This window comes from Hyla sarda, chromosome 4, assembly GCF_029499605.1.
Source record: "Hyla sarda isolate aHylSar1 chromosome 4, aHylSar1.hap1, whole genome shotgun sequence".
Lineage (NCBI taxonomy): Eukaryota > Metazoa > Chordata > Amphibia > Anura > Hylidae > Hyla > Hyla sarda.
The window spans coordinates 134,538,718-134,549,490 of record NC_079192.1 but is presented as its reverse complement, the minus strand read 5'-3'; the positions used below and the strand labels follow the sequence as shown (position 1 = coordinate 134,549,490).

The window sequence follows — 10,773 nt, the reverse complement described above, 5'->3', positions numbered from 1 at the left end:
ATTTAACAATACGGATAGATTCTGAAGGACAAGTACACACTGAAATTTATCGAAAACCCACCTCAACTAATAGTTTTCTAAACTGGCAAAGCTTTCACTCTCAACCTCTAAAGAGAGGGATCCCAACTGGACAGTATTTGAGAGCCAGGAGAAACTTTTCGGATTATACAAAGTTTCAGGAGGAATGCGATCTCCTGTATCAACGATTCATATCACGTGGCTATGCTAAAAAAGTACTGCATAAGGCCTATGCTAGAGCAAGGGCGACCCCTCGTGAGGAACTCTTGCAAGACAAACCAAGGAATGTGGAGGAGAAGTTGAGCAGATGTATTGGCACATTCGATCAGAACAATTCCAAAATACAGGGAATATTAAGGAGATTGTGGTCGATTCTATTAGCAGATGAGTATCTTAAGCATGTTATTTCACCTAATCCATCAATAACTTAACAGAGAGGACGTAACATCAAAGAACAGATAGTGAGAAGTCTGTATCAAGAGACTCCTCAAAGTACATGGTTGCAGTCATCATTGAAAGGCTCACATCCATGTGGGCGATGTGGATTTTGTAGATATATGCCACGCATGAAGGAATTCACAAATCCTGTGGATAATCAAATATATAAAATCAATGATTTTATAAACTGTCGGACTACTGGTGTTATATATGCAGCCAAATGCCCGTGCCCCAAAATTTATATTGGGAAGACTTATCAAGAACTGAGAAGACGTATCTCTAAACATATCAGCACTATAAACACAAGTGCAGATACACCTGTTTCTAGACACATGAGGGAGAACCATAGGAAAGAAAGTTGCAATTTTGGGGCATTATGCATTGTAAATTGGGACCAAGACGTGAAAATTTGAATCAGAAATTATTAAAAGAGGAAGCAAGGTGGATTCACCGATTAAAATCAAAGAATCCCCACGGTCTAAATGAGGGATTCACATTTACGGCCTTCTTATAACCTGCAGTAAAATGAATAAATATAGAAAATCAATACAATGCCTTTTAAAGATTGAGCCATAACAATATAATGGAATCCCAAATAATAATGGTGCACTAGACAACTTTTGCTGTGATATAAACTCATCTCTGTCTATAGAATATGATAGGGATGAAGTATTATAATGAATAAATATAAGATGGTAGAATTTATAAATTCTTACCTGTTACACCTAAAGAACAATACATAGTAACCACCATGAAGGATACGTGTGAATATCAAACAGTTGTCGCAGGAAGGTTTGCGCATGAGGGAGAAATAAACTAACAGTTGGCACAGGTCGCTCTGCGCAGGTGAGCGCTGGACCAATGAAGTAAGAAGGAGAGAGAACCAATGACAAGTCAGAACGCCGGAGAGGACGAGAACACGTGCTCTCGGGAACGAACATGCGCGTTGGTTGGAGCTCGGACGTGTGGAGAGTGCGCAGGAGCGGATGCGACTCATACAGCCAATGGAGGACAGAGCTGCGACTGGACGCAGCATGATTGGCTAGAGGAGCTGTCAATACAACTAATGAGTAAATGTAAACATCTGATGAGTCTGTGGTGAGTGAGTTCTTATTGGTGGAAACATATATCAATCACTGAATTACCAATGGTATTCGGTAAAATGTACAAACACAGCAATATCCTGTCTGGTGACATCATCTATGGGAGGTTATAAAACCCCCGATTTGGCTCTCACACACGCCATTTGTCCTAAACCCTTGAGAAAGCCACCGGCTGGTGGTGAAACGTCGGGGGGGGGGGGGGGGGGCGATGTGTATTTGGTTTTAAACAAACAACAGTGCAGTCCTTTAATATTAAGATTGCCTAATAGCGGACTGCAGCCGCAAGCATTAGGGCATCATATAAGCATGTAGGCACATGCAGTAGGGATCATTATATAGTCACATAGTGACCGCATGTTGGAGTTTTAAATTCACTTATAGGCAATAAGAATAAAAGTTATGTTTTAACACTTAGTTTATGGATGGGAAAAATAGGGTATTAGTGATCACGTGAGTGATCAATTGTAAATAAAGTAGTAATACCACACACAACCTGGGGACAGATGTGAAGCTGTTTTTGAAACAAATTAGCTCTGTTTTTCTATTTATGGATAACCACCTTAACCCCTAAATCGCTCTACATCACTAACCACTAAGCCAACCTAGGTCTATGTTAATATTAACTCATAAACAACCCTATGTAGTACAAGGCCGCCCCTTACACTATTTAAGGTATTGCCCTAAGTGTATACTACCAAAGGCAGACCTATTACATGGCTTTTGGAAATGCCTTTTAAATTTTTGGTTATGGTCGACTGCTGTAGTCTTCATTGCCAAGGTTTGGAACCATCATTTCCCATAGTAGCTGCATTTTTCATCACATTGTTGTGGATCACTCAGACCAGACTACTAGTTTGATAGCATTAAAGCATGTCCACTTGACTTTAATGTTAACTACCAAATGTATCTTAATGGATTGGGGATAACTTTTAGATCGTTGGGGGGGTCCAACCGCTGGGACCCCCCGCAATCTCTTGCACGGCACCCTGGTAGTCCCCAGTAAAGAGCCTGTTGATCCCAGCACAAAGTGGCAGCCAACACCCCCCCCGCCATGTATCTCAATGGGAGAGCCGGAGATACCTGAACACTATAACTTTGGTTCTCCCATAGAGATACATGGAGGGGACGTGTTGGCTGCCACTTCGTGCGGGGGTCGACATGCCCCCTTCCTCGGGACTGCCTGGGTGCCACGCAGGAGATCACAGGGGTCCCAGCGGTCGGACCCCGGGCGAGTAGATATTTAGGGTACATACACACGTACAGGATGTGCTGCATATTATTGCTGTATATTTTGTGCAGCTGATTTTGTCATCCATTAACTGTAATGGGTAGCAAAATAAGCTTCAGAAAATTAGCAGCAAAAATATGCAGCACATCCTTTATGTGTGAACGTACCCTTAAGGTGCTGGTTACATCTTTCTTTTAGGTAAAAAAAAAAAAAGGGAAACTGTTCATCTAAAGATCCAAAGCATGCTGTCCACAGATGATAGGTGCAGTTTAATGCACAACTTTAAATACACCACTTGGTGTTGCCTAAGAGATCTTGGGTAGCCTAAGGTTGTAGTTATGCCTCTTTGGGGGACTAATGGCTTAGCCTGGATGACACAAACTGATTATTGAATTTTTATTCTTCTGTATTCTTTTTTTAATTATTTTTTTCTGAAATGTAGACACAGGATAGTAAGTATTTAATGGCACACATAGTTTTAGGTTTGTTGTTTGTAGTTACTCTATTGCTGTGGAGGATTTGCTTTTGTTTTTTTCCGCAGTTTCTTTTTAAAAATGGACAGTCCACTAGTTCAAAGTCCTAATGGTTTTCCAAGGCCCAAGGACTACATATCCTCCTACTGTATTTTGTGGAGCTATCATTTCTTTTTACTTTCAGAATGTAACACTAAATATTGTTTACAATTGTTATCAATAAAATGATATTAAAAAGAAAGGATAAATACAACTAGAGGTGAGCGAACTTACAGTAAATTCGATTAGCCAGGAACTTCTCGGCTCGGCAGTTGATGACTTTTCCTGCATAAATGAGTTCAGCTTTCAGGTGCTCCCGTGGGCTGGAAAAGGTGGATACAGTCCTAGGAGACTCTTTCCTATGAGTGTATCCACCTTTTCCAGCCCACGGGAGCACCTGAAAGCTGAACTAATTTATGCAGGAAAAGTCATCAACTGCCGAGCCGAGAAGTTTGTGACAAATCGAATTTACTGTAAGTTCCCTCATCTCTAAATACAACCTTAAGCCAAAATAAGTATTGGTGCCCATCCTATAATATGAGGACCAAAACATCTAAAGTCCTAAAATAATGTTCTGTAAGAATAAGCTACTGATGGAAGCTAGAAATATAATTAAAATAAACAATGAAATTAGTAATGAGGAAACACTTTTTTTTTTTTTTTTTTTTTACTGAAGCACAATTCTAGTGATTGTTATATTTATTACTGAGGCTAGAATAAATGAATTGTCTTCCCGATAACTTATTGTTTCTTACCAAGCAGGTTAGACTGGAAATGTTGTGCTTTGGGTATGAAAGAACTTCTTTTTCTATGTACTAATAACATATCACAGTAGAATATCTCAGGAATCACATTCAAACAAAATGGAAGGCTTCCTGCAAGTTTTCCTTGGAGCAGTCTATAGCATTTGGACAGCCACTTCTTTTAGGTTCCCTTGTGATTATGCTGCAATAAACAAAAAGAATTTGCTGAGAAAAAAAATGCAATAAATCCACAACATGCAAATACGCCATAACTGCTTGCAGAATGGAATCCACAATGTTAATATTTGATTGATAAATATGGCAGAGCACTCACTAAAAACAATAGGCATTGGACTGAGAAATTGGCAAAAGCCATAAAAAGACGTGATGTTATGTTAGGGTGGTCAAATGTAGTTGTAATTGTAGGAAAGTTCTATTTTTTTTTTTTTTTTTGCCTGTCAATAAGTTCTTGAGAATACAAAAAAAATTTATCGAGATCAATATTTTAATATTGCTGATTCATATCAATCGCTTTTAGTGAACAAAAAATTAAGGGTATGTTCGCACTACGGAATTAGTGAGGAAAATTTCCTCTGTTAATTCCTCTTGGGAATTCCTCATGGTAAATGGAGCAGAAATTATGTGGAATCAGTGCTCATTTCCATAGTAATTTGCAGCAGATATAAGTGCCGAATAAAGTTAAAGTGACACCATTTATACTGCCTTGCCACTGCTAAAAAATCTAGCAATATGGTTATTCTGTATGCTTATAGTTGTTGGTGCACTGGGGGATGTCGCCTGGACCTCTCCCGTCCCCTCTCCTGTAGCCCCGCCGGACCACTGAGCCCAAGCCACCTCTCAGCAGTGATATGAAGCCAAGTGACAGTCCCACTGAGACACAGCACATATGCCAGATGTGGCCTCCCCTTGGCTCCATGTCACTATTTGTGGTCAAGTGGGGCTAAAGGAGATGACATAAGTATTGGACCAACAAACTGTAAACATACAGAAAAACCTTTTTCTATGTTTTATCGCTATATTTTTTGCAGTGGCAGGGCAGTATATATGTTGCCACTTTCCCTTCAAACAATGGGACTCTGTTTGTGGAATCTGTTTTGGCGTATCAATTTCCACAGCGGAATTTTCGACTCCTAAAATTCTGCAGAGGGAAAATCTTTCACAATTATGTTCATGCAGCGGAATCTCTGGGTGGAGTTCCAGATCGGAATTCCACATATACGGTAGATTCCATTGTGTGAACATACCATAAGGGTGTATTCACACGTACTGTATCCTGTACTTATTTGATGCGCATGATGTAAAGTTGCAGATTTTATGCTGCAGAGTTCAATGTAAACTAAATGACTGAACACAACTTTAAATCTGCAGCTTTGAATTCTGTGCATCAAATATGCGCCGGATACTGTACGTGTGAATACACCCTAAGAATGAAATTCACGAAGGACCAGTTACAGCCTAGGATATACAGTAGATGTCAGACACTTACTTTGCCTGGCTCCTGCACCATGTCTCTGCAGGTTGCTGCCGGGAGCATCAAGATGTCATTATTATATCCGGCTCTATTTGGCAGAAAGCCAGGCATCACTGTGTTGCAGGCCTGGGTAGCCAATTTGGAGATGGGAACCCTGCCGGAGGGATATTTAAACCGGTCATTGGTCATTCTACAGCCGTAACTAGTGATTTTACTACTAAGCTTTCCTAGGATTCTGGCAATTTGCCGGTTCCCTGACCTTGCTTTTGCCTTCCAATTGGACTTGATGTATTATCCTGGTTTGACACCTGCCTGTTAATTATTTTTTTTCATCTATAAATTTTTATTAAGGAATTTTCACAAAACAAATTAGAAATAAAACAAGAATTACACAGGGGACCCGAAGGTCAAAAGGCAAAACAGTCAGTATAGTAACCACACACGACTACAAAAATGTCACCAGGCCTATCTAGGACAGGGGAAACAGGAGCTGAACTATATAAGGGCCGGGGGGCGGGATTTATTCAAGGCAGACAAAAGCCTCATGAGGTAAGGGAAAGGCTCCCAGACACAAAAGAGAATACACAAACACAGAACAAGACATGCAGCCAAAGTAGCGGAAAGAAAGAAAAGAAAGGAAAGGAGACAAAGAAACATAAAGAGCCTTAGGCAATCAAGGATGGTTCCGATCAGTGAAATTGTCCCACTGCTCCCACACAGAGAGGTATAAAGGCACAGTGTCATTCAGAGAAGCAGTGAGAGACTCGAGAGAACAGATTTCACGTACACGAGCAACAAGATCAGCCTCGGACGGCGGTGCAGGTTTCTTCCAGTACGTAGCAATGAGCATTTTGGCTGCAAGAACTATATGCATAAAAAGCTTAAATGGCTTCTTTGATAGGCCCCTATAGGAAAGATGCAATAGATAGATAAGGGGGTCAAGGGGAACAGAAACATCCAGAACTGCATAGAGCAACCTCAGAACTACTCTCCAAAAACTCACTATGAGGGGACATGACCAGAATATATGAAAGACAGTCCCCAGGCCCACCCCACAACGCCAGCATTGGAGAGCAATAGTCAGATTTAGCTTATTCAGGAGCTCTGGGGTATGGTACCATCCCATAAGCATTTTAAATTGGGTCTCCTCATATGCTGTACAGATAGAGGCTTTAGAGGCCCACTCCCAAATCACCTGCCACTGGGGTAAAGTAATAGTGGTATGAAGGGCGTCTTCCCAGCGCTGCATATACCGATGGGACGGGGCTTCTCCATCTAGGAGCAAGCAGGAGGAGCATAGAGTAGATCTCAGAAGAAGTCCCTTCGCCTGAGGTCCACTCCAACACAGCCGCTCAAAACTAGTGGGCAGGGACACAGCCAGAGAACTCCGTTTAGAGGACAGATAGTGGCGAAGCTCTTGGTAGTGAACTTCCTCAGTCAGGGGGAGATTCTTGCACGAGGACAATTGCTCAAAGGACAAGCGAATACGGGAGAGGGTCAACCACATCCGCCCAGCAAAACAGACCCCTAGAACCCCACTCCCTCACCATCCCTGAAGTCAAGCCAGAGGGAAAAGCAGAGTGATAAAGAAAAGATTGAAGGGGAGAGAAAGAGGAGTAAAGGTTAAACTTCCGAAAACAATATCCCCAGACATAACGGGAAAAGGACATGGTACCCAATAACAGACCTAAGAGGAAGAAAAGCTCCACAAGATAGCATTTGGGTGGACCGGAGCAAGCCATAGCTTTTCCTACTCCATCCACTGACTATAAGCATGATATGTGAGAGAGTAAGGAGGACATCATCGGCAAAGAAGCAGATCTTAAATTCCCTATCATCAATTGATACCCTGGAGATGTCCTGATCCCCCCGGATCATGGCCGCTAGAGGTTCAATACACAAAGCAAAGGTCAGGGGGGAAAGAGGGCAACCTTGCCAAGTTCCATTAAAGAGAGGAAAAGAGGGGGAAGAAGTATGAGGAAGCTTGAGAGAAGCAGTAGGAGAAGATTAAAGCCCCCTCAGTCTGTTAAATAATTTCCCATAATACCAAATTGTTGAAGGGTAGCAAAAAGAAAAGGCCAGCCAAGCCTATCAAAGGCCTTTTCAGCATCCAGGCTCAAAATCGAAGCCTGCTTGGACCTCCTATTGAGCAGATCTATAAGGCCCACTACTCTCCTTGTATTATCACCTCTTTGGTGACAGGGAATAAACCCCACCTGGTCCTTATGCACAAGGGAGGGAAGAAAACAGGATAGGCGTGCCGCTAAAACTTTCAAAAAAAGCTTGAGATCTGAGTTAAGGAGAGCAATGGGCCTATAGCTGGAGCAATCGTGAGGATCTTTATCCGGCTTAGGGATCAAAGTGATCAGTGAGTGCAATAACGACCGCGGGATCTCCTCCCCACCCATGAAGGAATTGAAAATCTAAACAAGGTAGAAGGCTAGAAGAGAAAATCTTGTAGTACAAATAGGTGAAACCATCTGGAAAAGGAGAGCGCCCCGCAGGGAGAGTCTTAAGCACTTCAGACAGTTCCTCCAAAGTAACAGGAGCATTTAGCACTTCACGATCAGACTCCGAGAGAGTCGGAAGACTGCAACATGCTCTTCCGGAGGAGACGGAAGTTGAGAAGGGAGGTGGTAAAACTGAGTAATAATCAAAGAAGAGTTGGGAAATCTTATCAGGATGATAATGAAGTACCCCCGACGAGTCCTTCAGAGCAGAGGGAGACTGGGCAGCCGCACGGTCCCGTAAGCTTCTAGCCAATACAGTGTGAGTTTGTTACCTTTTTCATAAAAGCGCTGCTTAGCATAGAGCAAATGACGCTACCTTCCGCAGAGCCAAATCAGCCAATTGGGACCGGGCAGCAACCAGTCGCCTCAGCACCGAGAGAGGGGGAAGTAACCAAAAGAGCCTCTAGATCGGAGATCTGTTTCCGAAACTCCCAGGTGCGAGCCACAGAATCACATTTTAGTCTAGAGCCCAATGCAATACAATGGCCTCGTACCACAGATTTATGAGCTTCCCACAGCACCACTTAAGAAGACACAGATCCATCATTAGTGGCAAAATAATCAGTTAAGCACTACAGTATCGAGTCCTGGGAGGATGGAAATTTAAGGAGGGAATCATTGAGGCACCATTGGCAACATCTAGAGTAGGAAGTAAAGGGGGGGGGGGGAGAAAGAAAGAAGAACCAGGCTACGATCCGACCACGAGATAGGGTCTAGGGAAGCACCTGAGGGTGTGAATAGAAAGTAAAAGAACGATCAGAGAGAGGAGGCACGAATCAAGCGCCGAAAGACAGAAGAAAGGCGTATCTGGGCCGGGGAAGGAGAGGAGGCTACCGTGGAATGACAGTCCATAGTTGAAGAAAAAACTAGATTAAAATCTCCCCCTAGGAGCCACACTGGGGGCAGGTACAGGTGGAGGCGAGCAAGGGCCCGTTGCAAAAAAGGGATTTGGGAGGAATTAGGAGCATAGAGATTACACAGAAGAAGCTGTTTACCCCCCAAAGAACACTCAACAACAATAAAGCGACCCAAGGGATCAGCATAAGAGGAGGAGACCAGCAGAGGACAGGTGCAAGAGATAAGGATAGCCACCCCAGCAACCTTCTGAGGAGCGGACTCCAGAAAGACCTGGGGATACAAGTGATGAAGGAATTGAAAGGAGCACGAATGGTCGAAGTGTGTGTCCTGAAGGTATACAATATCGGCACTCTGCATTACCAGCTCCCGCTGTAGAAGGTGTTGTTTCAAGGGGGAGTTAAGACCCTTGACATTCAAGGAGACACACTTAGCCATGAGGAGTCAAAGGGAGAGGACAAAGCATAATTAGCAGAATACTCACTCAAACCATCAAAGGAGCCGTACAGGATAATGAAAAGCACTACCAGCCCGAAGAGATCAAGGTGTGACCATGTAAGGCACCTAGAGAAAAAACAGAAAAAGAAAGAAGGGAAAACACAAGAAAGACACGCCAGAAGACCAGACAAAAAGCCAACAAACATCGACAAAGAGGACAACACAAAAAGACGACACATAAAAATAAAAAAACAAGAGGAGGCCAAAGAACAAGGGGAGATCATTGCGAACAAACAACCTATCCGGGACACAACCATTACCATAGCCTCAAAGGGGGAAACAGAGTAACGCACCAAAGAGAAACCACTAAAAACAAGGCAGTCTCCCCCCCTGAAGCTACACCAACGGCGGTGTGGGTTTCGGGTTCTGGAACACCACCGGCCCGAATTCTCTGCCATCCCACGGGCTAGTAGTGAATAAAGAGTCCACAACCAGTTATGGGTAAACGGAGGCTTTACTGAATAGAAGACAGGTAATAATCTTCACAGCTAAGGCCAGAATTCCCAGACAGGTGGCCAGTACCCAGAGGGCCTCGCAGCTTGCTGGACCAACAAATTAACTTGATTTTCATACAAAGAAGGAGGAACGAACGGCTACTCACTCTTATTAACATTGGTTTTATTCAAGACAACAGGTGCATAAGACAAGCAGGCACGTCCCCAGCAGGAGCGACGTTTCTCGTTTGCACGTTTCTTCCGGCTCACTGGTATGACGTGGCAGAGGCGCAGCTATAAGGCCGTCAGCTCTGCAACCAATACACAAATGCCGGCACATGCGCACTACAGAGCTGCTTACGAGACAATTATAATACAAGTAATAGTAAATTTAAAACAATGCAGTATAAGTGACAATAGAACAATGGAGATAGTGTCATGTTTATAGGAATACACTCATGTAATTCTTATCGTTCAATCCTGGTGGACCTCCAGGGTGTTAGTTCTCAGGATCCAAGCCGATTCTTTTTGTATAAGTATCTTGTGGCAATCAACGCCATCCCTTGGTACTTGCACGCCCTCCAATCCTGAGAAAACCAACACATCTGGGTTACCAGCGTGAACATTCCTAACATGCACTATAAGACTTGGGCAACCATGACCCATCCTGATTGAACGTATGTGTTCCTGTATCCTCACATGCATACAACGAATGGTCTTACCGATATAAAATAGTCTGCAAGGACACAGGACTACATAGACTACATACTTAGTCTTACAAGTAATAAAGTGAGAAATGCTCCAATTGATCCCACCTAGATTACAGAACTTCAATTCCCCATTCTGCTTACATATGGCGCAATGACAACATTTAAAATGACCTCTCGGGATCATTTTCTCTAGCCAGTTATCCCTGTTCTCTACCAAACGGGTGCAACTCAA

At 43.1% G+C, this 10,773-nt stretch overlaps 1 long non-coding RNA gene across 1 annotated transcript; it reads right to left on the bottom strand.

Moving 5' to 3' along the window:
- Nucleotides 1-506: 506 nt before the first annotated feature.
- Nucleotides 507-5,807, bottom strand: LOC130368484 (uncharacterized). The gene is made up of 3 exons (XR_008892483.1): nucleotides 5,550-5,807; nucleotides 4,055-4,244; nucleotides 507-603 (listed from the first exon to the last, which is right to left on the bottom strand). It is a non-coding gene; the product is annotated as an uncharacterized LOC130368484 (long non-coding RNA).
- Nucleotides 5,808-10,773: the final 4,966 nt, after the last annotated feature.